Source organism: Aplysia californica, unplaced genomic scaffold (genome assembly GCF_000002075.1).
Source record: "Aplysia californica isolate F4 #8 unplaced genomic scaffold, AplCal3.0 scaffold00267, whole genome shotgun sequence".
In the NCBI taxonomy this organism is placed as follows: Eukaryota; Metazoa; Mollusca; class Gastropoda; order Aplysiida; family Aplysiidae; genus Aplysia; species Aplysia californica.
Window position 1 is genome coordinate 103449 of NW_004797537.1, and position 6000 is coordinate 109448.

A 6000-nucleotide genomic window follows, 5' to 3' on the forward strand; every position below is an offset into this window, starting at 1 on the left:
TTACAGAAGCAATACAAGCAAAACCATTATCTCTGCTTGGCTGGTTGTGGATATTCTCCAAATAGTGAGTTTATGATGCGAGGCAGTGAAAGCCGAAAGGAAACTGCTGAGCAAAAGCCTCCACCATCATCCAAGTCTTCTCGTATTGAATCATGGAATGTTAGGACCCATTGTGAGACTGGAAAAACTGCACAGAAGCACAGTGGAAAAATCTCAAGACAGTCATTGTAACGATGAGGCAGGGATCGATAGGTTATGGGAAATATGGAGGAGACGCGAGGAAAGGGACATGAGAGAGATGAAGCTCACTTGGAATGAGCTTGGAAGGACGGCCCAGGACAGAGATAAATGTGGCCTATACCCTGCCAAGGGCGAAAGGCATTGATGATGATGATGATGATGATGATGATGATAAACCAAATCTTTAAAAATGTATACCTAAAAAGAACTTGAGATGCCAGCATGTTTATCAGGTATTGTTCAAATGTACGATTAGTTCGGGTTGGGTCCAGTTGGATATAATGCAAACCATATGAGGGTAGATATGGCTGCTCTCAACTATAACAAACAGCAATTAGAAGAAATTTTCTGCAATTATTTGTGCACTGGGTATTAAAGTAAAATTGTATGTGTAATGTGTCACGACACTGTGGAATCAGATTTTTTGGCATGTGGAGCTATATTGGTATCATCTTAAAGTTTGTTAATTTAAGTTTTTTAAATGGACATAAAAAGCACAAAATGTTGAGCAACAAAAGTAAATAAATCGATAAACATTGCCCGAAGAATGGCAAAATGTTGATTACTTTGATTTCCTTATTATTTTGATGAGTGCCTCATTTCACCAAGATGCCATATCATTGTAATTTTGATTCTCCTCAGGCACAAATTCAACATGTCTCCAACCCTCAGAAGGACCACGACAGCAATAGTCTTGTGAGATATTGGCATGACAAATGAAAAGGCAATATATTTTACAGTGTTGGCCTCAGTGTATCACAAATCTAAAGAAAAAGGTAAAATAAGATGTGATCTATCCACAAAAGACCTTTCCTGGCTTCTCAATTTGCCGCCATCCCCCATCGCCAAGTGCATCGCCCTTCCCCTGAAAACTTGTTTTTGATGCTTTTAATTTCTAATTAAGCTATCATAATCAACAGAAAGATTGAGGGTGTTGATGACTCCAAGTACAAATTGAAATCAATTTCATTTTTTGCTTCCTAGAGTCTTAGAGGAGCAAAGTAAATGATCCATTCACATTGATAAACTGCTGGGTTTTGATTTGAAACAATGATTTGTGAAAGGAAAGAAAAAGCTTGATCTTTGGGGCGCTATACTTGACTTGTGCCTTCACACTCACCCTTTCCACAAACATGTACTATTATTAAGCCTATTACTATTAACTATTAGACATAATTAGATCTAGATCTATCACCTTTTCAATGAAAAACAATATCTACTGCTATATTAATGTCAATATTATCAATAGTCAATTCAGGCCCTCCAATTCAACCTTTCTTTAAATGACAAACGTTTACTGTAACTTGAGACTCCTGATAAAAAGGCTTGTACTTAGTTTGCTTTGAATTCTTTGCTTAAAAGATACCGGGAGCTAAAAAGGTTTATTCTTCTTCATTTCCTGGTTTGTCAACGTGCCGCCATTTTGTAAGGTGAAACATTGTCAACGCTCAGGTAGCTCTGGTCATAAATGGGAAAAAAGTGATCAAAGTTGATTAAAGTAGCTAGTTTCCCAATCAGAAAAGTTTTTGTACATGTCTCGCTCAATTTAAAACGATCTTGGGCTCCTTACAATTTCAGAAAACTTATCGAAACTGATAACAGAGCTCTTTATCTCTCTCACCTGTGACCCACTTGTTTCGAATACCTGTGTTTCCGCATTAGATTCTAGTCTACCTTAGCGTCAAGTTCAAGGACGAAATGTGACGGTCCCCTAGCTTTGTGACAAAATACTCACTGTCGCGTATATACATGACTCAAGATGGAATTTAAATTTAGTCTGAATATACTTTCTCCTGTTTTGCAGTTTTTGAAAAAAAAACAACCCATATATTTTTCAACAATCCTAAATGTCCCCAGCCCAAGAAGAAGAAGAAGAAGAAGAAGAAGAAGAAGAAGAACAACAACAACAACAACAACAACAACAACAACAACAACAACAACAACAGCAGCAGCAGCAGCAGCAGCAGCAGCAGCAGCAGCAGCAACAACAGCAGCAGCAGCAGAAACAACGACAGTAAAAAGAAGAATTATTAAGAAGGAGAAGCAGAACATGAATAAACAATATCGATTGACAACGACAACAACAACAACAACAACAACAACAACAACAACAACAACAACAACAGCAGAGGCAGCAGCAGCAGCAGCAGCAGCAGCAGCAGCAGCAGCAGCAGCAGCAGCAGCAGCAGCAGCAGCAGCAGCAGCGGCGGCAGCAGCAGCAGCAGCAGCAGCAAAAATGTTAAGAAAATGAACATCACCAACAGCAGTAATGAACAGAACTGCAGTAGCAAAAAACAACAAACAGAAATTAGAAGTAGGCAAGGAGGTTTTAACATAGGCCTTGGGTTTGGGAATAGGGCATGATAAGGATGAGCGTCGTGGAGAAGAAGAGAAGGGTGAAGAAAAGAAACGAGGAAGGAGGGTGTGGGTGGGGATGATTCATAGTGCATTTGTACTGCTAGACTTCACACCCCCCCCCCCCCCCCCCAGAAAAATTGAATGTTCATTATCATCCAGTGCCAGATCTGCGACAGACATCGGCGATCATGGTTCTCCATTGCATTCCTTTGCTCGGATGCTCTAAAAAAAAAAGCTATGTTTCCCTGATCGTTTCCTGTTACCCATTTGTTTAGGTTCCCTAAAAGTATGTTGTTCTGGGCCTACCCCTGCCTCGCTTGCCCTCAATTTTGCCAGTGAGAGCTAGATGTTCAAGACCCTTATGTCTATTCAGAATTCAGGTGTCCCAAAATCTGCACTTGTCGTTTCCTGGTTGTTTTTAACATTGTGAAGAAGAAGAAGAAGAAGTGAGGAATGTTCATACTTTTTTATATTTAAAAAGATACATCGAGGGAGCAACTTAATCACTGTCCTATGATCAGAGAGTCGGAAAAATAAAGAAAAACAAATCGCAAATAGCAGTTGACGGTAATAAAAAACAGCAACAACAAAACGCGCAGATAGATAGATAGATAGACAGATAGACAGATAGATAGACAGACAGACCGACCGACCGACAGACAGACAGACAGACAGACAGATAGATAGATAGATAGATAGATAGATAGATAGATAGATAGATAGATAGATAGATATATAGATTTTAGACGGTGCCGCTCCGCTTAACGGTTTATCAGGATCCACAGAATTCTACACTAAGTGTAGAATTCTGTGTCAGGATCATACTATTTAATCTACAATATTATAGTTCATATTAGATCTAGCGTTCCAGTCAAGAATCATAATACATGTGTTGCTAAATCTATCTCCAATCTATACTACAGTTGTTGTTACTGTTGTTTTCGTTGCTGTCGATGCTGACGCTGATGAGTTATCTTTTAGTTGGCCTCGGCCTAGGAGCTTAGAACTACTTTTAATATCCTTGGCCTCGGCCTATGTAATGTATAATACGATAAGTTTTCAGTCCGAGTCAAAGGGATTTTTTTTCGCACCACCGGTGCCTGGAAGTTCGTAATTCTATACTGCTCGAAACCACTTTCCACATCTGGGAGTAAAGCAGCAACGCAAAACAATACGCTTTGTAAGAGACCAAAAGAGGGCCTAACAATAATTGTTACAATGCTTCGACAGGCGCGCTCTCCAAGTGGTTGGTCGAGTTTTGCAGGTCGACCGCAAACACAAAAAATATTTACATTGTTCGAAAAACTCTTTGGGGTGAAGCACTTTTAGGTGAGCTCTAGGTAGGCTAACTTATCACATGCATGACTCATTTATTCTGAGTGTATTGTTGTCGTTTCCGACAAACTAAAAATATCATGATTTTATTATCCAAGACCGACAACTGAATGTAGTTATTATCATCTCCGTCTTCGGACTTTCTGTTGCCTACAGTGGAAACCATATATATAACAGGTCCGGTAATAACAGGGATCCGGTCCGGTAATAACAGGGATTTCTATTTTTTCCTACTCTTTGTCTCTATTAAAAGTTTTCAGCAATAACAGGGCCTCATCGGAGCCCTATCGGTTATAACAGGGACAAGGCTTGTTAACAATGTGTAAAAAGTAAGAGAGATAGAGAGAGAGAGAGAGAGAGAGAGAGTAACACAGTGCAGGAGCAAGCCCATGCAAACCATGCCACTGCAAGCACACACAGCGGGTAAAGTGAAAGAGCTGGCTGCAGTGTGCTGCAGACTTCGATCTAGCCCTAAGCCTAGCTACACGCACGCGTAATGTGTCATGTTCGTGGGTACTTGTTGCGAGGGAAACGACCCATCAATAAATACAGCTGGATTAGTCCACAAATGCTTACTTCCCTTGCATTTCTGATTTAACAGGGATCTGATATAACAGGACCTTTTCTCTGGTCCCACCATCCCTGTCATAACAGGTTTCCACTGTACTTAGACTTATAGTATAGTGACTCGTTTAATTACATGCACTGTTATAATTTTGTCAGGTAAAATGTCATGTTTGACCCTCGCTATTAGTGATGCACTGATAGTTTTGTACCGTATCCAATTTGAAGAAGAATATAGGTCTCCGCCAGTGTTACCCAAGTGTTAATAATTTAATTGTCATTATAATTAACTAAGATTAAGGAGAAAAGATGATTAGTAAGACAGAAGTGATCGTGTTGTCATTACTTATTATATAAATATTTATTATTTTTAATGATAAGATAATCATTATAAATTATTCTTATTATTTTTGTTGTTGTTCTAACTTTCATAGGGCGTTTTATGTCTTCTCTTGTTTTTAAAAAAGCTTTGACTAACATATGCTGAGACATCGTGGTGAAATCAGGCGCTCGTCAAAATAATGAAATAGAAGATATCGACATTTTTCCTCCTGTTTGACCATTTTTTTTCTAATTTTTTTTTTTTTTTTTGGCTCAACACCTTTATTCTTATAAAAACACATTTCCATGTAAATTTGACAGAAAAGGGTTGATTAAAGGTACAAAATATATAACGTTTCAGTTTTAAAGGACTCTCAAGCTATTGAAGTTACCGAACTTTGGCGACCGTTTTCTTGTGAACTTTGAAACTGAAACTGAAATCAGGCTATCCCACCTTCTTCAATTACCAATATCTTCTTCACTTCTATTCCAGATAAATGGGTATTTTTCTAATTGAAAACAAGGAAAATGAATAATTTGCTTTTATATGATAATATCATTAACTCCACATGCCTAAAAACTGACGAGCACCTGATTCCGCCACGTCCTGAAACAAATCGTCTGCTTTGTGATAAAACTGACTAACCCCAGCGAGGTAAATTTTACAGGAGAAGGAAAAAACTGTTTTATCTCAAAACAACAGTGTCTAAGGATAAAATGATAAATCAATGCTTTGAACACCTATAAAAACACCTTACCGAAAAACTGTAGGCTTTTAAAAAAATTAATTAGGCTACTGGACTCCTAATTGTGAGAGTGAGGGTTCAGGGGCCCGAGACTCAACTAGACAAATGTTCTGTCCCATTTGGCCCCGTCCTGTCACGAGGTCCCGCCTCTTAAAATAGGCTAACCTTACAGTGCTGCAAGGGGCATTAATCCTTCACGATATGGTGGAATCAGGCGCTCGTCAATTGTTGGACATTTGGAGTTGTTATTGTAATCTAAAGGCTGGTTCATGTGCTGTGCACTTGATGGAAAAAATATCCGTCATGAATAGAAGTTGAGATATTTACAATATATTATACGGAGAAGGGAGTTGCCAGGTGCCAAAAGTTAAATTATTGAGAAAATGGCTGGCAAAAAACGCCTGGTGATTTCCAAAGTTTTAGTGCCCTTGGAAAC

The 6000-nt window shown here is 38.8% G+C and overlaps 1 protein-coding gene across 2 annotated transcripts in view; it reads right to left on the bottom strand.

Annotated features, from left to right (window-relative positions):
• Positions 1-6000, bottom strand: part of LOC101856436 (alpha-1-inhibitor 3) — a 50443-nt gene that overhangs the window by 39490 nt on the left and 4953 nt on the right. The window contains exon 1 of one of the 2 annotated variants that reach the window (XM_005100982.3): positions 1862-1915. The exons of the other annotated variant lie outside the window; for it this stretch is intronic. The gene's annotated coding sequence lies outside the window, so the exon portion shown is untranslated. Of the gene's footprint in view, positions 1-1861; positions 1916-6000 lie in introns of those variants that run through there. 2 annotated transcript variants of the gene reach the window in all.